Source organism: Rattus norvegicus, chromosome 8 (genome assembly GCF_021556685.1).
Source record: "Rattus norvegicus strain SHRSP/BbbUtx chromosome 8, alternate assembly SHRSP_T2T, whole genome shotgun sequence".
Lineage (NCBI taxonomy): Eukaryota > Metazoa > Chordata > Mammalia > Rodentia > Muridae > Rattus > Rattus norvegicus.
Window position 1 is genome coordinate 52893834 of NC_141541.1, and position 23283 is coordinate 52917116.

At 46.4% G+C, this 23283-nt stretch overlaps 1 non-coding gene across 1 annotated transcript; it reads left to right on the forward strand.

Moving 5' to 3' along the window:
* The first annotated feature begins 15345 nt into the window (after positions 1-15345).
* LOC120094525 (U6atac minor spliceosomal RNA) lies at positions 15346-15469 on the forward strand. Its single transcript, XR_015628350.1, has one exon. It is a non-coding gene; the product is annotated as a U6atac minor spliceosomal RNA (small nuclear RNA).
* Positions 15470-23283: the final 7814 nt, after the last annotated feature.

Here is a 23283-nt window from a genome sequence, read left to right on the forward strand (position 1 = left end):
CGAGAGGCCGATTACACACGTTCCCGGGACGCGCAGGGACTTGAGCGGCCCAAGAGTACCGCTTCCAGTGCGGCGCGGCTGCTGGGGTCCCCGGAGGAGCGAGCCTTCTCCTCTGCCTTGGAGAGCGGCGGGCTTAGCCCTTATGGAACGCTTCTAGAATCCAGAAAACTCCATTGTACTCCATGCAAAACCAAAGCGTCGCCCAATTGATTCTATGCAAAATGGCAAGGCTCTCGGTGAACGCGCCTTAAAAAATAAAATCCAATAAAAGAAGAGCCCCTCCCATCTTCATGCTTGGAGCTCTTTCCAAAATGCACACAACCGAACGGTCGGCCTCCGCCACCTCCTCGGTCCACTGTGCGCTGAAGGGAGGTGAGGGGCTTCTAGCTTTCGTGCCCTTCTCCGAAGTTGGTGTGTGTTTTCCCAGCCCAGGCGTTGGAGCCACAGCGTGCGCTGCGCGAACGACCTGACATTACAACGGAGCTGAAACTGGGTGGTTAACGGACAGGGCCTGGAGGGAAGAGGCGGGCAAAGGCGCCCCGCCCCTTCTTCCTCCGCTTCCAGCCTGCCGCTGCATGCAAAGCAGACCCTAATGTATGCACGCGGTGGGAGGGGGCTCGCCAGCACATTTCTCATGATGGGGGGGGGGTGGGATGAAGCTCGGCTTTGAGCATTATGATACACTGGGTGGAAGGGGCCCGCTGCCGGCGAGCTCTGCACGCAGGGTTAGCAAGTCGAGGGGGAGGGAGGAGGGATAGAGCAGCGGCGGGGGATTGGGGGGGGGGGGGATGGTGGGGTGAATATCCACGGGGTTTACTTTATTGCGGGAAATAGGAGAGGGCGCCTCCAGCAAGGCGTTAGAAGCCTGAGGGGATGGAAAAGCGAAGGAGGGAGGGAGAGATTGCTGCCCGAAGAATTTGTCTTGGCTGAGGCTTAGGGATCGATACACTGCCTGCAGACCCGGAGCAGCCTCCATCTCCACCCAACCCCCAGCCGAGATGGAGTTCGCAGGAAGGTCACGCAGCGGTCCAGGTCTCCCGCACCCGTACCGGGCGCTGCTCTAACTAGGACCTCCCCCGGTGGCAGATTTGGGAGCGACGGGGTGGGTCGTAGTAAGGCAGGTAGCAACTAGTTCCAGCCCACTGGAGGGTGTGCTGCACGCCTCCAGAGGTCCACGGCCTCCTGGTGCTGAAAAATCTACGTCCTTCTAACCAAGAGACGTCTGTGCCTGGCGAGAGAATGGGGGGCGAGGGGGTGAAGAAAGGAACAGAGAAAGGGAGGAGACAGTCAAGCACCAACTCCCCAAACTCGTCCGGGATCGATCATCGTTCCAACCACGCAGAATGGGGCCCAGATGGTTTGCAAAACGCACATTCACACCACGCACACACAACCAGATTCCGTTGTTGCTTCTGGTGGTTTACTAGGTGCCGAGAGGGTGGGAGCTGGGAAAGGATATTAAACAGCAGCCCCAAGACTCTGCTTAGGACATAACACACCCCATTGTGGACTATTTCTCTATTGCAATGTATTTAGCGTTAGGCTCTGGGGTTTTTTGCTTCAGTATAGCTGCTCTGATCAGTTACAGATTGATGACCACGTGGATTCCCTCAAGCATCCTGATTTGTTCCCTCTCTCACTCTCTCTCATTTATTTTTCTTTTGTATTTGCCGCCCCCCTTCTTTAATATGCATAACGGCCTTCAGAGGTAGTAGGCAGGGGACTGAGTGGCAGGCTTTATATAACTGTGTCAACAGGATTTCTTCCCGCCCTCCACCTTTGAGAAAACAAACCCGCTAGATTCTGTGTAACCCCCTCCCTACAAGCACACTTGATTTAGCACAGGTGGGAGGTCTGCAGGGTGGGTGGCAGCGGCAAGAATGGAGAATATTTGCAGGTTGTGAAGACACGAGCCTGGGGAGAACTTGAAAAATTATCTAGTTGGTCTCTCTCAGGCTGATGCAAAGCGACCTAGTATATAGATCGAAATTTGGTTTATGCCTGGATGTTTTAGAGCAGAAATAACTAGTTCTTATGGAGTACTTTCTATGAACCCAAATGTTTTCCGTGCATTCAGTTCTTACTAATCATAGATGATAATCCATATTTTACAGGTGGGGAAACTGAGTCATAGATATTGTCCTGGGCCACATACATAGGGATAGGTCCAAAACTTAGTGGGGTCTAACACCAATATCCAATAAGACGATCTTGGCAGAAGGACATTGAATGGGAGAGCATTTGCCTAGCATTTGGCAAGAAAGCCCTGGGTTTGATCCTGAGGACAAACAACGTACACCCGGGGGCCGGGAGGGGCACTGAGAGAGAGCCTTTTTTACCTTTCTCATGTTACCTTAAAGTGCATGTGCTTTATTTTTGGTTGTAAATTTTAACTCGCTTCTCTTAAATATCTATATGTCAGATGGCTGGTTTTTTTTAATAGTTACTTTTGAGATATGGTCTTACCTATTTGAGACTGATCTTGAACTTACGTAGACAAAGATGACACTGGACTTTCTGCCTCTGGTCTGCTTGGCATACAGGTGTGTCCCACCATGCCTGTTTTTATGTGCTGCTGAGAATCAAGCCCAGGGCTTTGTGAATGCTAGGTGGCAAACACTCTATCTGCATCCCCATCCCATGCCCTATTTTTTTTTTAAAAAAAATACTATTCTTTGTGTTTATTTGTGTGTCCTTGTTTGTATGGACAACATAAGGTGACCACAGAGGGTAAGAGAAGACAACAGGACCTCTGGAACTGGTGTGGCAGGCAGTTGGGCGCCACCTGATATAGGTGGGAAACAAACCTAAGTGAGGTGTAAGAGCAGCACCCGCCCTTAGCTGCTGAGCTATCTCTCCAGCCCCCCTAACATACACACTCCTTTTTTTTTTTTTGAGATAGAGTCTAACTGGTCTAGATCTCAGACATGCAAACCAACCTCGCCTCAAACTTGAAAGGTCCTCCTGCTTCTGTCTCTGAGTACTGGAATCACAGGTGTGTCTGGCTTCGTGTGGCTAAAGTGTTAATGAAATTTAAAACCCTCTGCATTGGTTCTGAGCTACCACATTGCTGACATCAATTTCTGTCTTCCCTTCATGGTAGCAAATGTTACAGTAAATGCTTCCAAAGATCACCTCTACCTAACAAGTGAGCTCACAGAGAACTTTGTCCATAAACATAAGACTGTCAAGTCTTATATGACATACCAGTGCTCACACTCAATAAACTGGGAAATTGTTTTTATCACTCTTGGGGATGTCTGAAAACATGCAATTTTAAAACATGCAGTGGAAATGCACTTGGCTTTCAGTACACTGAATGCCCTGCTACTCTTCCTCCTTCTCTTCCTCCTCTTCTTCTTCCTCTTCCTCTTCTTCCTCTTCCTCCTCCTCCTCCTCATCTCTCTTTATTCTTACTTTATATGAATGGCTGTTCTGCCTGCATGCATGTCTATGCAACACCTACAAGTAATAGCATGGAGGCCAGAAGAAGACGCAGAATTCCCCCTAGACCAGAGTTATAAATGGTTGTGAGTTTCCATGTGGGTGCTGGGAATTGAACCTGGGTCCTCTGGAAGAGCAGCCAGTGCTGTTAACCATTGAGCCATCATCTCATCAAAACAAAACAAAGCCGTGTTTCACTGTGTAGCCCAAGCTCTCCTGGAACTCACTCTGTAGCCCAGACTCTGACCTCAGACTTGGGGCAATCCTCTTGCCTGTCGAATGCTAATATAATAGATTTGAGCCTCACAATAGCACGATGCACGACCTTGGACACCACTTTGCACCTGTGTGATATGCCATTAGTGTGAAACCCCAGAAGTGCTGAACTCCAAGTATGGCCATTTGTGATTTGGACAGGTATTACCACTGTCCCCAGTAAAGATTGCCTAATACTTCGTATTCCCATCAGCAGTGCTGAAAAGGGCCTCTTTCTCCATAACTTTTCTGAAAGTTTTTTCTCAACCTTCTTGATCTTTGCCAACCTAATAAAAATACACATACTTTACATTTTTTTTCCAAATGAGAGAAGGAAACTTTCAGGAAGGAAACTCGAAATTTTGCCCATTTCTGTGAACTCATAAATTACTTTGGCTTTAAAGCTGGCTGGAGGTTGGTTCACAGGTTAAGAGCAATTGTTGCTTTTGCAGAGGACCTAGGCTCAAGTCTCAGCATCCATATGATTGCTCACAAACCCCCTAACTCCAGCTCCAGGAGATCCAGTGCCCCATGTGACCTCCACGGACAGCAGATGTGCGAGTGAGAACAGTCATATAATGCAAACACTTGCACATAAAATGAATAAACCTGAATTGTTTTCAAAGGGACTCCTAGGCGTTGACTGTCTTTTTCTCTACCCTGAGTGCTCCTTACTACAAATCAGTATCATGGTGTGACTAACAGGGGTTCAGAGTCACAAGCCTAGGTTTGATTTGCAGGGACATAGCAGTATTTGCCTCATTTGCAAAAATAAGAATATTAATAGCAACTTCACAAGATTACTATGAAGATTAAATTATATAGTTTAAGTATCTTCTTTTTCATTCAAATGGAAACAACACCCCTCTCCCAACACACACACACACACACACACACACACACACACACACACACACACACACACAAATTGCTTTGTTGGTTTACTCATTAATGGTAAGGATAGAACCTACCCAGATTTCTTCTTTTTTTCTCTGTTTTGAGACAGGGTTTCATATAACCCAGGCTGACCCCAAACTTGCTATGTGGCTTATATTGACCTTGAACTCTTGATTCTTCTGCTTCAGCCTTTCCAGCGTTTCACCCAGTTTTTCCTCACTATTGGTAAAGACAGTACTCTCACTTTCCATTCTCCAAAAGAACTCCGAGTGGGCGTAGTGCATTAGTACAGTAGACCCACAGGTCTTTGAACTAAAACAAGAAGCTGGCTGAGCCATTTAAATATCCTGCACAGGGTCATCACAGAACAGGGAACTGCTCAGAGTCTCTGGTGTTGCTTTCTTCTGAAAAGAAAGGCCAACTCTGTAACTCCTAAATAAACAAAGGTGCCCTTACATTGCAGAGGTGACAGTTCATCCTGGGCCTATGGTGCACACCTGTAATCCCAGCGCTAGAGAGGTAGAGGCTGTGGATGGATGGAGAGTGTGAAGCCAGCCTGGCCTGCACATTGAGTTCAAGGGTAGCCTCCTGAGCTTAAAAAATAAGAAAAAGGAGGAGGGGGAGGGGGAGGGGAGGGGGAGGGGGAGGAAAAGAAGGAGGAAGTAATGGTTGCAGTCCCTGTGTGCATTGAGTTCTCATTTATGAACTTGAAAAAGAACTTGGCCTAGCTATTGTATTTATGACTGAGGGTTTTACTGAGTCCCCCAGAGATAGGAGCGGCTTTGTGCCATACATTTGGTGTAAGTCAGCTCAAAGTCAAGGTCTAACTGATTTGGGAGACAAAACCCTCTAAAGTCAGGACAGGTATTAATCCTACTTCCATCTGCTATGTCAGTCTATAAACCCAGTTAATGTCTCCAAGTATATGGTTCTTCCTAGCAACATCCATAGGTTTGGGGACTCACTCTAAAGGACTTTAACATGTTGTCTTGCCTGATTAGGTGTTTTTTTTTTTATATGAATACACTGTCACTATCTTCAGATACACCAGAAGAAGGCATCGGATCTCCTTACAGATGGTTGTGAGCCACCATGTGGTTGCTGGGAATTGAACTCGAGACTTCTGGAAGAGCAGTCAGTGCTCTTAACCGCTGAGCCATCATCTCTCCAGCCCCCTGATTAGGTGTTTTTAAAACATCTATTTATTTATTTATTTTGTGCGCACACATGGGAATGGCTTGGCACATGCCGTGCCATGTGTATGGACATCAGAGAGCTGATTTTCTCCTTCTACTACATGTGTTCCAGGGATTGAACTCAAGTAGTCAGGCTTGGGTTGGAAGCACATGCATTTACCCACCAAACTGTCCTGACAGTCCAAGGAGATGGTGGCATCAGAGGATGTGGGCAATCACACGTGCTAGTCTGGCAGGCTCAAACTTTCTCCGTTCGACATTTATACCAGTGATCAAAGTTCGTATTTTCAAGGAGAGAAAAGTAGTGAGGATCTATTATTTGATTATGACTGTTTTACTGTGAAAAAGCTCCATGGAAATTCTGTACTTGAGCGATTTCTTTCTCTCCCTTTCCAGATGTCTCTAAGTCGCAGTCGTAGTGACTTTTGATTGACCCAGGAATGGCCTGCTGCACAAGCTAACCCAAAGTGTAGGGTTGTGGGTCCTTCGTCCAAACACAGGAGAGAGAGAAATGGAGAGTATAGAAAGGCTAGAGGAAAGCGCAGGAGAAGACATAGGAGGAACTGAGAATAAGTCTAGAGGTGGAAAGTGTTCAAAAGATAGTGGGGGGGGCGGCAAGTGAGATGGCTCCTGAGGCAAAACCGCTTGCTGTCAAGCCTGATCCCCTGAGTTCAATCTCCAGGACCCACATAGTTGGAGACGAGAATCAGCTCACCCAAGTTACCCTCTGATCTCTACACCTGTGTACACACCTACACATACATTTAAGCTATAATCATAAGATGCTGGAGAGATGGCTTAGAGGTTAAGAGCACTTACAGTTCTTACAGAGGATCCTCGTTAGGCGTTCTAGTCCACATGGTAGCTCACAAAGGTTTCTCAGTCCCAGGGGTCCTGACGCACTCTCCTGATCTCCTAGAGCACCAGACAGGCACATGGTACACACATATACGTTCAGGAAAAATACTCATACACATAAAATAAAAAGAAATATTTTGATGTAATAAGAATAAGGGACGGGGTTGGGGATTTAGCTCAGTGGTAGAGCGCTTACCTAGGAAGCGCAAGGCCCAGGGTTCGGTCCCCAGCTCCGAAAAAAAGAACTAAGAAAAAAAAAAAAGAATAAGGGAGAAACAAGGGCTCGTTGTGGAGTTCAACACACAGCCATTGTACCATGAAGCTAGTCATGAGTACGCATGTGTTCTAGAACAGACACAGGTGATGTCTGCAGGAGGAGCTGCAAGGAATGTCAAGGCTCGAGGTAGACTTTTGGTTAAAAGGGCAGGAAGGAGCAAAAGGAGGCATCTTTTTCAGGAGGCACACCTGTAAAAGGAAAGAAAGGGGCTTTAGTGGGAGCTCCCCAACACATGGCTAACGTATGTGAGTCCACTTTAGCCCACACCATTGTAGGCATCAGATCCCATTACAGATGGTGGTGAGCCACCATGCGGTTGCTGGGAGTTGAACTCAGGACCTCTGGAAGAGCAGTTGGTGCTCTTGACCGCTGAATCCAGCACTCTGCATTGTTTTGAGACAGAGTTTCATACAGCCCTGCTTAGCCTTGAACACTCCATGTAACTGAGGCTGACACTGAACTCCTGGTCCTCGTGGTCCCTGCTCAGCGCTGGGATTGTAAGCATACCCAACCATGCCTGGGTTCTGTAATTTTGGAGATGGAAGCCAGTGTGTCCTGGGCCTCCCATGTGAGAGGAACGCTCTACCAACAGAGCTACATCCCTAGCCCTGGAGGTTATTTTGTTTTTGTTGTTGTTTTTAAATTGTATGCATGTACAGACGTATAAGAGTTCAGGAACACACTGCCGTATCACATACGGGAAGTCAGAGAGATGACACGTCTGGCAATCAGTTCTTGCTTCTTTCTACCACGGGAAACTCTGGGGAGCTGTCAGTCTTGTTTGACAAGCGGTTTTACCTACGCAGACATCTTGCTCGCCCTCAAGAGTTTATTTGAATCTTTATTTTATTATTTAGACTTACTTTATGTGGATGCCTGTTTTGCCTGCACATACAGACATGCGTCATGTGGACGCCCGTTACCTGAGAAATTCAGAAGAGGACTTTGGATGCCCTGGGACTAGAGCTAAGGATGGCTGTGAGCTGCCCTGTAGGTGCTGGGACAAACACAGGAAGTGCTCTTAGCCACTGGGCCATCAGATCATCCAACAGAGTTTATTTTTAAGCTAATGTTTGGTTACTGTAACCTTGTACTCATATGTACAAGGTAAAGATTTAAATATTGTTAAAAGGGCATACATTTAGAAGGTTTATATACTCCTGCTCTCCCTCTAAGACCACATGCCCACGTGTAAATATGCAGGTATATATGTATATATGTAAATATGTATGAATGTGCACTTGTTTGTAATAGTTTTCTTGAGACAAGGTCTCAGTGTAGAACAGGCTGTCACCTAACTCACAGAGATCTGCCTGCCTTTGCCTCCAGAGCGCCGGGCATATGTGTCTTTTAAACGGATGTGAGGCTAGCACACAAACCTCTTCACTTGGTCCTTTAATCTCATGCAACTCCCAGAAGCCCCCATCTTCCTAGCCTTATCTCCTGCCTCTCCAGAGCTCCACCTTCTGTCGCAATGTCCGACCTCCTTGTAGTTCCGAGAGGCACACTTAGACCTTAAGGCTTCTGCACTTGCTGTTCCTTCTGTCTGGAGTGTTCTTCCAGCAGAAACCCTCTTGTCTCACTGTCACACTTCCACTGTATCTCTGCTCAATGTCCCCTGCTCAGTGCACACTATTACCTTTCATGACCCCATATACTGCTTCTTCCCCGCCCCCTTCCGTTTAGCGCTGGAGATTGGCAAGCTCTTCCTCTGAGCTGCGTCCCCTGCCCTTCTGCATTCCCCGTCTCTCTTTCTCTTTAACATAGCTGAGTATTTAGGTGTTTTGCTGCAAGTATTTTCCTGGTGCCTATAGAGGCCAGGAGAGGGCTGGAATTATAGAGGGGTGTGAACCAGCATGTGGAGGCTTGGAATCAAACCCAGGTCCTCTAATATAGCAAGCAGCCAGGGTTCTTATCTGCTTAGCTGTCTCTCCAGTCTCCATACTCCTCCTCTTTCTTATGAGGTTTATGTAGCCCAGGCTAGCCTCTGACTCACTATGTTTTGGAGGATGATCCTGAACTTTCTGATCTTCCCACCTCCAGCCCTTCCCTAATACTCTCATCATCGTGCTGCCTTATTTCTAGAAAGCGAGTCTCCCAGAATTCACATTCCCCTGTTGCAGGCCCTCTCTCTCTCTCCATCTCCTTCAAGGTCTCTCTCTACTCACCACTAAGTCAGAGATATCTCCTTTTCCTAAGTGTGTCTCCATCCATCTCTTCCTTACACGGGAGCCCCTCCACCCCTGGTTTTACTCAGTGCTGGGGGTCCCACTCGGGGCCTTATGCACACTACACAGGCATCCTGCCGACAGACACTTCTGCTGATTTTTTCTACAGCACTTATTACCATTGTTTACTTAAAACTTTTTATTACACTTCTTAAATTGATGAGCTGATGCAGATGTCAGAGGACAACTTTCAGGAGTCGGTTACCCCCTCCTATTATGTGGGTGCCAGGGATCAAACTGGCTGTCAGGCTTGGCAGCAGAGGATACAACAGGGACATGACCCTCAATAGATGTTTAGTAAAATATGAAAAGTCACAGAGAGATGCATCATAACACAGTGGTTATGACTACATGCTGCTGCACTTGGGAGGCAGAGTTAGGCTGATCTGAGTTCAAGGCCAACCTGGTCTAAGAATGAGGTCCAGGTTAGCCAGGGCTACACAGAGAAACCCTGTCTTGGGAAAAAATAAAAATAAAAACAAAACAAAAAGTAATACATAAAACATAAATAAATCTTTAAAAACAAACAAACAAACAACCCAGTACATGCTCAAATTGCCTGGGTTCAAACCTGTTTCATTTTATTTTTCCTGTTTGAGACAGGGACTCCTTATATACCCCAGGCTAGCTTAAAACTCAAGCTCCTTCTGCCTCAGACTCCAAGAGCTGGGAATACAAATGCCACCATGGCTTGCTAGCAGGTCTTAATTTCTTAGCAGATGCATACACTTGGGAAGCTGAGCTCGTGTCCTTTGCTAAGCCTCTGTTCTTGTGAGAATTAATATATGGATTTATATAACATGTTCATAGTAATAACTGTCATAAATGTCGGGACTCTTTGATGTATATTTTTTCGTAGGGTTCTGGGTTTTGTTGGGTTTTGTTTGTTTGTTTTAAAGAGCCAGGGCCTTGGGCACACTAGGCAATAAACAGCTTTAGCGCTGACCTTTCCCCAGCTCTGTTGGTAGGTTTTATAAAACTATTTAATTAAACATGATGGCAGACAACTATAACCTAGCATTGAGGATGCTGAGGCAGGAGGACGAAAAGTTTGAGGATAGCCGAGGAAACACCAAGTTCTAGGCCAGCCTGGTGGGCTACCACACTCAGTCTTGGAACAAATAAAAAAAAAATCAATTCCCACAAGGCAACCTAGCAGCTTGGTCATGGGAGGCTCTGCTGAATTGACTCTTCTCCATCGTCTAGGTAGTTCTTCCTGGTCCCTTTCACTGTCCTTCACTCTCAGACACAGGTGGCTCTGAGTGTTTGTCATTTTTCACATTCTCTTCTGGTGACCTCACCGTTTTAACTACTAGCCAGGCTCAGGAGATCAGTGACTGTCATCACAAACAGCGCCTTTCTCTAGAGCCTCCGCCTCTGGCGTCCAAATGCTTTAAGCATTTCCATTCTAATTACTTGTTAGGTCGGCTGACTCACCGGAGTGGGTTCCTCAGGGGCAGGAATAGCTTCTCGGTTATCTTTATCTCTGCTCCTCCAGGCAAGGTGTTCTAGGAAGGTCTGCTTCCTCAGTGTTCACAGTCTACTGGAGGGAGGCAAGCAGTGAGTGGACAGGGCAGCAGCTGCCGAGGAGGGCTGTGTTAGTGAGATGAAGACACTGGAGAGCTGGCAGAAGCTAAGGTGCCACAGTCATTGGAGAGGATGGCCAGGCTTTGGGCAAAGGGAGAACAAGTCAAACGATGCTCTAAGAGAAGAGGATTCCAACATAAACCAGAACGCGTGCGAGCCCCAAGGTGTGGGGTGTGGTGTGGAGAGAGGCCATATGGCTGGATATAGTGAGATGAGTGACAGGATTAGCGATGAGTGAGGTGAGAGATGGGTGCTGATGGCTTCAGATTTTTACAGGGGCATGGAGCTGAGAAGCCGTTGGAAGGTTTCGAGGAGAAGGTTGATCAGCTGTGACTCATCATGTGAAGGATCATTCTGGCTGCTGTCAAGAACAGACAAAAGAAGGGCTGGAGAAGCACTCTGTTGGCCAGGTGCTTCTCTAGCACACGTGAAGCCTTGGGTTCAGTCTCCAGCACTGAGATAAACTGGGCATGGTGGTACAAGCCAGTGGTCTCAGAGTTTAGTAAGTAGAGGTAGGGGGGTGGCTCTAACTTAGAAGCCAGCCTGACTGCTGTGTGACAGAACCTCTCCTGGGGAGACTCACATCTACTCACCCCACATAGGGAGCTCACAACAGACCTAAGTACAGATATCACCAAAGTCAACTTTGCGAACCAATGAGTTTTATTCGGATTACTTACAGGAGCAGAAATGGCTACGAATTTGTTGTATTAAATATTTAATCTCAGACGGGAGGGTTTCTACTCCACCTTTGATCATTTAGTTCCCAGATAAAAGACACACAACTTTTATATTTATAATAAACCTTAATCAGCACTAAAGCTGTGCAGACATCTACCCACTGTGTGATTATGTCTCCTTCCCTATCAATAACCCCGAGTTATAACTTGATACATTCCATCTGGGAGGCTCTTAACTCCGATTGGCCAGCCATGCTTTCATAGCTCACCTACCCCATGGCATCTCTCCTCTATCACCTTCCCAGAACCCAAACTTCACCTTCCTCTCTTCTGCCAGCTGTAGGCTGTAGGCATCTTTATTCACCAATCAGGAATAACTTAAGGGACAAGGTTACACAGCATCACTTGTATATGTGCAGATTCTTTAGTCACTGAGGGCAACCAGGTCTGAGGGGAGGGGCAGCATTTAGCATTACAATACATGGCAAAAGACCAAACCTCAACAGACAGTTGCATCACCAAAGCAGCATGGGTGACAGCTATCAAAAGCTGGGAGCCTGGAGTACACCCACAGCCTACAGGCAGCTCAACAGGTTAGAGGATGTTCTTTCTTGGTGCCTCTCTTGGTCTTCACCTCTTCCAGGCAGCTCAGCTGGTCGCTGCTTCTCCCGAGTAGTTGGTCTGGTCTTAGCGTCTTCTGTGCAGCTCAGTTTATCTGAGAGACTTCCTCGAAGCTCAGTTTCATGTCAGACAGACTCAGCTTTTAGAGCTTACTCTGGCAGGACCAGACCTAGAGAATCTGGTCGGTTTCAGGGACTTCCTGAAGCTATTTTAAGTTGTTTACCTTCTTGCATGATGAGCTTCCCTGTAGGATGCAATGTTTCAATCTCAGGGAAAACTGTTAACCAGCACTATTCTGCATGATCAGTTTAAGGTGGTCTTATATAATAAGACCCTGTCTCCAAGAACACTTCAAAAAAGTAAAGGTGCAGGGAAAGCACTTGTCACATAAGCTACAAGGACCTGTGTTTGATTTCTAGAGCTTGGGAAAGGGGCTAGGTTACATGCTCTAGATCCTAGCACCAGGGAGTGGAAATAAGCAGATACTTGGGGTTCACTGGCTGCACAGCCTAATCTAATTGTCAAGTTCTGGGTGAGTGAAACCTATGGGGTGAGGTTGGGGGTGGTGGGATGGGAGTGTAGATGGTACCTAAGAAAGGGCTCCTGATTGTCCTCTGCCTCCCACATGCCTGTGCAGACACGCATACACCTGCATCCACGTGCAAACAAATAGGCACACATGCAACACGCTAACGCTAAAAACAATAGAGAGAATCAAGAGAGTGGGTTGTGTGTGGCCTAGTGGTAGAGTATTTGCCTAACGTGTGTCAGGCCCTGGGTATGACTTCTGACATCTCCAAGAACACTAAAGACCACACAAAACCACAGAGCGAAACAAAAACACAAAAACAGTTCTCCATCCCTGTTTTGTTCATTTTAAATTAAATTAATTAATTTATCCCTGTGTGTTCATGCCACCATGTGCTTGAGGAGGTCAGAGGACAACTTTGAGGACTCAGTCCTCTTTGGCCACCACATGAGTCCCAAGGTTTAAATTCCAGGTTATCAGGCAAAGCATCGAGCACCTGTAACCCCGAGCTATCTCTCCAGCGCCAGACGCAGGACAATAGAGTAAGTCTTGCTGAAGTACTAAGGGTAAGGAGTGAGAGGAAAAGTGGAAGCAGAGAGAGATGGACGGGACACAAAATGAGTGAGTGTGGGCCACAGGGATGGCTCAGTGGTTAAGAGCACTTGCTGCTCCTGCAGAGATCTGAGCTCAGTTCCCAGCAAGACTGCTCACAACTGTCTGTAACTCGAGGTTCTGGGGATCTGATTCTCTCTTCTGGTCTTCTTGGGCAACAGGCATCCATATGGTGTACACACATACATACAGGCAAAACACTTCTGCACATAAAAAAAATAAATTCTAGGGTTCAAGCATCTTTAAAATGTGAATAAATTGATGTGTGTGTGTATGTGAGAGAGAGAGAGAGAGAGAGAGAGAGAGAGAGAGAGAGAGAGATTGATTGATTACCAGTTTGCCTAGATCAGAAAACAGGAACACAGGTAAAAGGAAAATATTAACAGACTTATGATATTTTTATACACTATCATATACTAGCAGGGAGAAAAGACAGGCCAGTAGTATGAGAATGAAGAGAATGTTTTTAATTTTTTTTAAACAGAAATTTAAAGACAAGAGAACTGAGCCTGTCTCCTAACTTCAGGAGGAAAACGGAAGGACAGGCAAAGACCATGAGAACACATCTGTGCTCCCAGCACTGGGAAGACAGGCAGGAGGGTCAGGAACTTGAGAGCAGGGTAGGTTACATAATGAGTTGCTAGCTTGAGCTTCAGAGCAAGACTCTGTCTCAAAATCAAAGAAAACAAACCAAAAACAAAAAGAAAGATGAAGACGCGGTCAAGTTCCTGGAAACAGTGGGCTGTAATTCACAGCCTCTGCCCTCTCACAGCCTTCCAAATACTCCCCAAGCCACAGCCACTGCCACCTCTGCTGAGACTATGCCGACAGACACCAGCGTTTTCCTTTCTATTGTGTTATTGTATTTACTTTGGTCCTTAGAGACAGAGTCTCAGAGCCTTGGTTGACCTGGTACTTGCTATGTAGCCAAGAATGTCCTTGGGTTCACCATCTCTTTGTCTCAGCTTCCCAAGATCACAGATGTAACCTACCATGGCCAGCTCAAACAGTAGTGGTTTTCTTTTCTTTATTTTTAATGACATTTTTATTGTGGTTGGTGTGTGTTTGCCTGCACGTATTGGTCAGAGGACAACTTGTGGGAATTGATCCTCCTACCATATGGGGATCAGACTCAGCTGTCACTTCCCTGGCCATCTGAAATCCTTGCACTAGCCTCCTTGCGCCTCCGAGTGGTGATTGTTCAGCCATGTTCTTAGACTGCCTCTGTCTTCATTGTCTTGTTCACTTACTCTAATCCCAGATGCTTCCTGCTGCCAGGAAGGCTTTAGGTGCTGGGGATAGAGCAATGAACAAACCCTGTACTCACTTGGCTTGGGATTTCTTCCTAAGCAGTCCCACCCACTCCCCCAAATGACATACCAGCACTAAACACCATTCTGGGTTTCAGACACACCTACCCAATACTTTGTGGAGCACCTTCTCTAGTATGTCCCTAAACTGAATGCCTCTTTGCTCTGGTTTGTCTCTGGTATTCCTTCTCCTAAGCACCCAGCCATGTTCTACCATCCATCATCCTCCACCGTGTTCCTCAGTATTGTGCTCTGACATTGAGCTTCCCAAGATGGGGAAATCTGACTGCGCTTCTTTACTATCGGGGGCTGGAGAGATGGCTCTGTGGTTAAGAGCACTGACTGCTCTTCCAGAGGTCCTGAGTTCAATTCCCAGCAACCACGTGGTGGCTCACAACCATCTGTAATGGGATCTGATGCCCTCTTCTGGTGCATCTCAAAACAGCTACACTGTACTCATATAAATTAAAAATTAATTTAAAAAAAACCCACTTTACTATCCTTAGCATCTTCAAGATGCTTCATCGTTTAATGTAAGTTTCCTTTGCCCTTTGTCTCCAGGACACAGCCATCCCTGTGGCCCTCCCTGCCTTGCTGGTCAGATTCTCCCATTGGAACCTGCTTCGGTGCCCGCCCCTGCTGCCTAATGTGTTCGTTTCCCCTTCTCATCCCCTTGACTGACTTTTAGCTCATGGTTTACACCCCAGCCTTCCTCAGCCTCTCACGGGTGCTCACCCCTCACATGCAACGCAGACGTCTCCTGGCGATCCCCTCAGCCTGGCTCGCACTTGCTTATTTTGCTAGCTCTTCCACTGGACTGTAAGCCCTGTAGAGATAGGAAACATGGAGCTGTGTCGTGCGAAAAGAAAGAAGTTAGCCTTCCCTTGACCGAGACAGAAGAAGCCCTTGAGTTTACTAACACATGTACAGTCAAGACATTCGTGCCTGCTTTGCGACATCTAACCATTGCTGTGCCTCCACCCCATCGGAATAGAAGCCTGGACTCAGGGCTGCACAGAGTACAGTGTTAGACATTGTTGAGCTATCACTGGGAGACATAGCTCAGTAGCAGAGCACTTGACAGGAGAGCGTGAGGCCCTAGGTTCAGTCGCTGGCGGAGGGAAAACAGTCTGGCAACCAGCCAGGGAGCATGCTTTTCCTTTATTTTTTAATTTTTTTTTTTTTTTGGTTCTTTTTTTCCGGAGCTGGGGACCGAACCCAGGGCCTTGCGCTTCCTAGGCAAGCGCTCTACCACTGAGCTAAATTTATTTTGGTTCATTGACACTGAATCTCACACTGTAGGTTTCCCTGGTTGGCTTAGAATGCATTCTGTAGCCCAGACTGACCTTAAACTCATAGCAATCCTCCTGCCTTAGCCCCGAGTACTAAGATTACAGGCACGCACCTCATGCCATGCTAGGTGGTAGGTCTTGTAAAACTTCAGAATGAAGGCTGGCAAGATGTCTCAGTAGGAAAGGCGTTTGCCATGCAGCACTAAGTAAACTACGGAGTCTCAGCCCCAGAACACACGGTAAAGTTAGAGAATCGACGTCTGAAAGCTGTTCTCTGCCCCACCCACGTCAAGGTGTATGTGCACCCCATTCCCAACAACAACAATAAATACAGTTTAAAAATCCTCAAGAAGAGGCTGTGGAGATGGCTCAGGGGCTAGGAGCACTTGCTGAGCAAGCATGAGGGTCTGCGTTAGAATCCCCAGCGTCTGTATTAAAGCTGGGCGTGGCTACACGTAGGCCTGAAAACCCAGCCCCAGTGCGGGGCTGAAACACCTGCACCACTAGGGCTTGCTGGCTGCTAGGCTAGCTCCAGACTCAATGAGAAAGCAAGACAGCTAGTGTTCTCTGGCCTTTGTGTTCACACTGCACACACCTGCCACACATGTCTCTCTCTCTCTCTCTCTCTCTCTCTCTCTCTCTCTCTCTCTCTCTCTCTCTGTCTCTCTCTGTCTCTCTCCTTTTCTCTCTCCGTCTGTCTCTGTCTCTGTCTCTCTGTCTCTGTCTCTCTGTCTCTCTGTCTCTCTCTCTGTCTCTCTCTCTCTCTCTCTCTCTCTCTCTCTCTCTCTCTCTCTCTCTCTCTCTCTCTCTCTCTCCAGAATCTCAAGCAATTATCCTAATATATAAATATATAGCAGGCATATATAATTCTGCTGATCATTAAGTAAGTGGACAAGAGAAATGGTGGATACTAGAAAGAGAGAATGCATGGCCAGACAATGCAGAGACTTAAGTGGAAATGTAGAAGGATGGTTTTGGAATCTATTTCCTAAGTGAAGAAGAAAGGAGGAGGGGCTGGAGGGAGGGTGTGGCAGGCGCCAATCGACTCCAGGTTGGGGGAGGAAACTGGGGACACTGTGCTGAAAAGTTTCTCTTTGTCCAGCAGTGGGTGAGCTGTTTCTTTTCTTCTTTCTGGCCAGGCAGGAGGGCAGGATGGTGCTCTCCTGCAATCCTGGCACTTAGAAGTGGAAGCAGGGTAGGGAGGCTAAGGCCAGGCTTGACTACATAGTAAGTTCTAGGTCAGGCTGAGTTACACAAAACCCTGCTCAGTAACTAAATAAACAGGGGCTGGAGAAATGGCCTGGAGACTGAGAGCACTGACTGCTCTTCCTGAACTTGGGTTTGATTCCTAGCACCCACATGGCAGCTCACAACTGTCTGTAACTCCAGTTCCAGGGAATCCAAACCTTAGAAGGCACTGGGCACACACATGGTACACAGACATACATGTAAGCAAAATGTCCACACACATACAATAAAAATAAATAACCAAATACAATTCTTCAGGGTTGGGGATTTAGCTCAGTGGTAGAGCGCTTGCCTAGCAAGCACAAGGCCCTGGGTTCTGTCCTTAGCTCCGGAAAAAAAAACAAAAAACAAAAAACAAAAACAAACAAAAAAATACAACTCTTCATTCTATTCTTTAATTTGGTAATGACCTCTGACCTCTGTGACCACATGTGCCCACACTTGAATACACACACATACACACACACACCCCCACACACAATTAAATAAGTACTTTAAAAATACTTATTTAATTGTGGGGACTGAGGAGATGTCACAGGATAGGGCTTTGAGTGCTTTCAGTAGGTAGCAGGGAGCTCACTGACCGTTATTTATTTTTAAATATTTATTTTATTTATGTGAGTACACTGTAGCTGTCTTCAGACACACCAGAAGGCATCAGACCCCATTACAGATGGTTGTGAGTCACCATGTGGTTGCAGGGATTTGAACTCGGGACCTCTGGAGGAGCAGTCAGTGCTCTTAACTGTTGAGCCATCTCTCCAGACCCTGATCGTTATTTAAATCCGACTTTAAATCTTCTCACCTGGAAATTGCTCCATTCCAAAGCAATGCACATTTTTTTTCTTTTTCTTTTTTTCGGAGCTGGGGATCGAACCCAGGACCTTGCGCTTTCTAGGCAAGCGCTCTACCACTGAGCTAAATCCCCAACCCCAGCAACGCACATTTTTATCTTCCCTGCTCATTCTTCCTTTGTATTATCACTGCTGTGGTTCCAGGAACTGAAAACATTCTGTTTGCAAGAAATTACCTTGAAAAAAGTTCACTTATCCTTACCAAGTAATGTTTGCTTTGTTTTTAATATGAATTTAAAATGGGGGAAGGGACAAAACATGAACAGGGAGGAAAAAAATGTGAATGGCTTTGAAACTGAGCAGTTTCCAGCTGGATAGGTTTAAAGTCAGATTTAAATGACAGTCAGTGTGGCCCACTGCCTTATCTAATGCCCTACCCTACATGAGCTCCTCAGTCACAACTTGTATTTTTAAATATGTATTTAATTGTGGATGTGTCTGTGTGTGAATATGAGAGTGGGTGGCCACATAAGACAGAGCCGTCAGATCCCCCTGGAGCTGGGGATCTAGGCAGTCGGGAGCCACCCTCCAGTATTGTCCCTAAACGAGATGTCTGTGTTTATGTAAGTCATGGATAAGTCTGAATGTATGGTCTAAGATTCCCTGCAGCCACCCAGTCGATTTTCTAAGGCTACCAGAACCACAGTTCAGTTGATCTAATTCAGAACCAATTTTTATCCGTAGATGGGATGGAAAATCTAGGTGAGGATTAAGGTCATGGCCAAGGTACAAGAGGAGAAGGAAGTCTGAGTTAATAATAACCTAGGTTCTGCCGTCTTAATTCCAGGAAGCTGCCCCTTAGCTAGGTGGACAACGTGTTGATTGACAGACATTCTTAGAGGCATTAGAAGCTGCTGGTTCTAGAGTTCTAAGATGGAGTCCATAAGGAATAGTGTCAGTACTGAGTTACTAGAGATCTGTCATTTAAAAAGACCACTGAAGGAAGATTTGGTTGTTTTCTTTCCAGCAATTATAACTGGCCTGAAAGATTTCCCAAAAGTCATCCTTCTCGATTAGTTGAGTAAAGGTATTTTGGCATGGCTTCATTGCTTAACTAAAAATAGTACCAAGGGCCAACACTACTGTCCCCGCATGCTCAGAGGGGTACATTCCCAGCCCCTTGACATGTTTTGGAATATATACCATAATGCATACTTTAAAAACATTCAGCCGGGTGTGGTGGCACATGCCTTGAATCCTAGTACTCAGGAGCGGAGACAAGTAGATCTCTGTGAGTTCAAGGACAGTGTGGGCTACAGAGTGAATTCCAGGACAGCCAGGACTGGTACACAGAGAAACTTTTGCCAGGATGGAAAGTTGGCTCAATGGTTAAGAGCCGTTGTTTTCCAGAGAACTGGAGTTTGATCTGCTGCACCCACATACAACCATCCATAACGTTAGTTCCAGGAGATCCATGACCCTCTGCTGGCCTCTGCTGGTACCAAGCACGCATGTGATGCATAGACATGCCTGCAGGCTACATACCTAAACATATAAAAAAGTTACTACCTCTGCATAGTGTATGCAGTGCATGTATGTAACCATCACAAGGCACCTCTGCACAGTGTATGCACATATGTAACCATCACAAGGCACCTCTGCACAGTGTATGCACATATGTAACCATCACGTGGCACCTCTGCACAGTGTATGCACGTATGTAACTATCTCATGGCACCTCTGCACAGTGTATGCACGTATGTAACTATCTCATGGCACCTCTGCACAGTGTATGCACGTATGTAACCATCACGTGGCACCTCTGCACACTGTATGCACATATGTAACCATCACGTGGCACCTCTGCACAGTGTATGCACGTATGTAACCATCACGTGGCACCTCTGCACACTGTATGCACATATGTAACCATCACGTGGCACCTCTGCACAGTGTATGCACGTATGTAACCATCACATGGCACCTGTGCACAGTGTATGCACGTAATAACTATTACATGGCACTCCATAAATACCTATCATTTTTATGTGTCAGCTCAAAATAATTTAATTTACAAATTCAGGGGTAGACACTTGAATAAAGCATACCCACTACTTGTCTTTGGGGAGATGACAGTACAAAACATAAACAAAATCAGAAGACATAGCTGCCCAAGTTTGGGACAAACTCTCTCTCACTGGTCTTGTCCTCACCAAGTAGGCTAGGCTGTCTTTCCAGTGCTGGGATTATAAATCATCATGGTTTTTATTGCTATTGTTATTTGTTTGTTTGTCTTATGAGACAAGGTCTATGTAGCCCTAGCTGGCCTGAAACTCTATGTAGATGAGGTTAGCCTGGAATCACAGAGAACTGCCTGCCTCAGTCTCTCCAGTACTGAGATCAAAGGTGTGTGCCACCACCTTAGCTTTTGAGTACTCTAGGCTTCGACTCATCACCTCACTGACTGAGCTATCTCCCTATCTTTAAGACTTTACCAGGTATGATGGCTTGCTTCTATAATCTCGGAGGAGTCTGAGGGCTATGGGGCCATCATGGGCTACACATTGAGAACCCCATCTCTATACAACGATGCACTGGCTTATGTGTGTCTTATGTCAGCTTGACAGAAGCTGGAGTTATCCAATTGGAGGGAACCTCAATAAAGAAAATACTTCCATAGGACCTAGCTGCAAGGCATTTTCTTAGAGACCGATGAGAGGGCCCAGCCCATTGTAAGTGGAGCCATCCTTGGGCTGGTGGTCCTGAGTTCAATAAGAAAGCTGGTTGAGCAAGCCATGTTGAGGAAGCCAGTAAGCAGCATCCATCCATGGCTTCTGTATCAGCTCCTGCCTCCAGGTTCCTGCCCTGTTTCAGTTCCTGTCCTGACTTCCTCCAGTGACGGACTATGATCTGGGAATGTAAGCGGAATAAACCCTTTCCTCCCCAACTTGCTTTTGGCCGTGGTGTTTTGTTGAAGCAATAGAAACCCTCACTAAGACATCAGAAAGTTGAGTGTGTGTGGTGGCATGTTCTTGTACACTCAAACCTGTGACGCAGGGCAGGAGAATCACTTTCGGGGGCCAGCTTGATCTACAGAGAAAGCTGTAGCTTGAGATACAGAGTGAAACCCTGTCTCAAAAAAAAAAAAAAACTGAGACAAATGCTTTTTGTTTCTTTAAATTGACAGGCTGTGGGTAGCTATGCCAGTGTAAAGACCTGAGTTAAAGCAGCCAGAACCCATACAAAGCTGGACATGGTCTCATGGACCCGTAACCTCAATCTGGGAGAATAGAGTATAGGGAAAGAGTCAGAGACAGGAGGATTGCTAGAACTGTGAGCTGCCAAACTGCTCCAAGTACGATGAGAGCCTATCTGAGGGGCCAGGGACTGAGGGGCTGGACTCCAATGTCTTCTTCTGGGCCTTCCAAATGTTCATAGGTGCCCATACCCACACATGTGTGCATAAACCACATACATCTCCCTCACACTCAAACACATCCATACATATGTGGTAACTAATTAAATAACTATATGTAAAAAAAATTAAAGCTAAAAATTAGGCTAGGCAGTGGTGGTGCACGCCTTTCTTTGATCCCAGCACTGAGAGGCAGAAGCAGGTGGGTCCCTGTAAGTTCGAGGTCAGCCTAGTCTACTGAGCAAGTTCCAGGATAGCCAGGGCTACACAGAAAAACCCTATCTGGAAAAAGAAAAGCAAATAAATAAGTAAATAAAAGTTAAAAACTGGGCTGGAGAGATGGCTTAGCAATTAAGAGCACTGACTGATCTTCCAGAGGTCCTGAGTTCAAATCCCAGCAACCACATGGTGGCTCACAACCATCTGTAATGAGATCCGATGCCCTCTTCTGGTGTGTCTGAAGACAGCTACACTGTACTTACATATAATAAATCTTTCTTTAAAAAGTTAAAAACCAACAACAGAGTCAGGCGTGATGTTATACACGCTTTTAATCCCAGCACTCGGAAGCAGACAAATCTTTGTGATTTCAAGGCCAGCCTGGTCTACATAGCAAGTTCTAGGCCAGCCAGGGCTGCACAGTGAGACCCTCACAGCAAACAGACAAGCAAATGAACAAAGGAGAATTGATTTTGAAATGTGAGCAGAGAGGAGGTCGTTACACCATTGTGAGTTGTTTGAACTTCTCAACTATTGAGGGTCAGGTTTTCCGCTTTCCCTTACTCCTTTCTCTGGTTAGAGCCCTCTCTACCAACACAGAGCCCTTCCAGTTGTTTAGGACCCAGGGAAAACTGTGCTACCCAGGGCTCTGACACAGGGCACACCTTGTATGCCATCACTTGCTCTAGCTCAACTGAAATAAATTATCCTGTCTGTGGGCTGGAGTTGAGATGTAAAAGGGAGAAAGACATCCCTTTCCCCACTCCAGCCCTTCCCAGTGTAGTAACCACCACCTCCTGAAGAGGAGAGAAGGTAGCAGGAGATGTCAGTCAAGCAAGACATGTGACTCCCTTATCTTAATGTGGGAGTTTAACATGTTTTAAGTGGGATTTGTGTCCTTTTGTTTGACCCACAAGAACTTTTGAGAGATTTACTACTCAGTTCTTCCGGGCACTTCCTCCTGGGAAGGGTGGCTGTGGGGCAGTTGGGCCGGATGATTATGGTTAAGCAAACAGGTTCAGGGGCTCCAAATCCAGGTCCATTTGGCTTCAGCATTTACCTCTGGTGCAGTGGGAGTGAAATTTGGATCCCAGAACTGAAAATCAGTTTGCTGCTGTGTGTGGTGCTGCACATAGACAGAGGCAGGAGGATCTCTGTGAGTTCTATTTAGTGAGTTACCAGAGTTACAAATCGAGAATCTGCCTTAAAAAACAAAACAAAACAAAACAAAAAAAACCCACAAAACTTGGAGAGAGAGAGAGAGAGAGAGAGAGAGAGAGAGAGAGAGAGAGAGAGAGAGAGGAGGTATCATATAACAAACCAATGTCCACTAAGAGGACAAAGCTATAATGAGGTTGAGGGTAAGGCAGTGAGGGAGCCCCACTCTCCTGTCTGCTTGGTCATTGGTGCTTTCATTTTTCTCTCCATGACTCCAAGTGTCCCTGGACGTGGTGGCCACTCTTCCATGGTGTTCTAATTGGTGGTGTTTTAGAACTCGTCTTTATTTTTGCCTGAGACAGGATCTCACTATGCAGCTCTGATGGCCTAGAATGCACTGTATGATTGGCCGGAGCTGAACTTATAGCAATCCTGTCCCTGCTTTCAGGGTCCTGCCATTATAGATCCTGCTGTCAGGCTTGGCTTAAATGACTTGTTCTCTTGCGTTCCCTACCCTCTTGAGACCCAGGGTGAGGTGACATTGGGGTAAAAATGCAGGCTGTCCTTAGGGGAAATGGTAGCTTTTTAAAAATGCAAGCTATAATTCCAAACCACACAACAGTATTTTAATTGCTTTTGGATTTGACAACACCGGAATTGGAG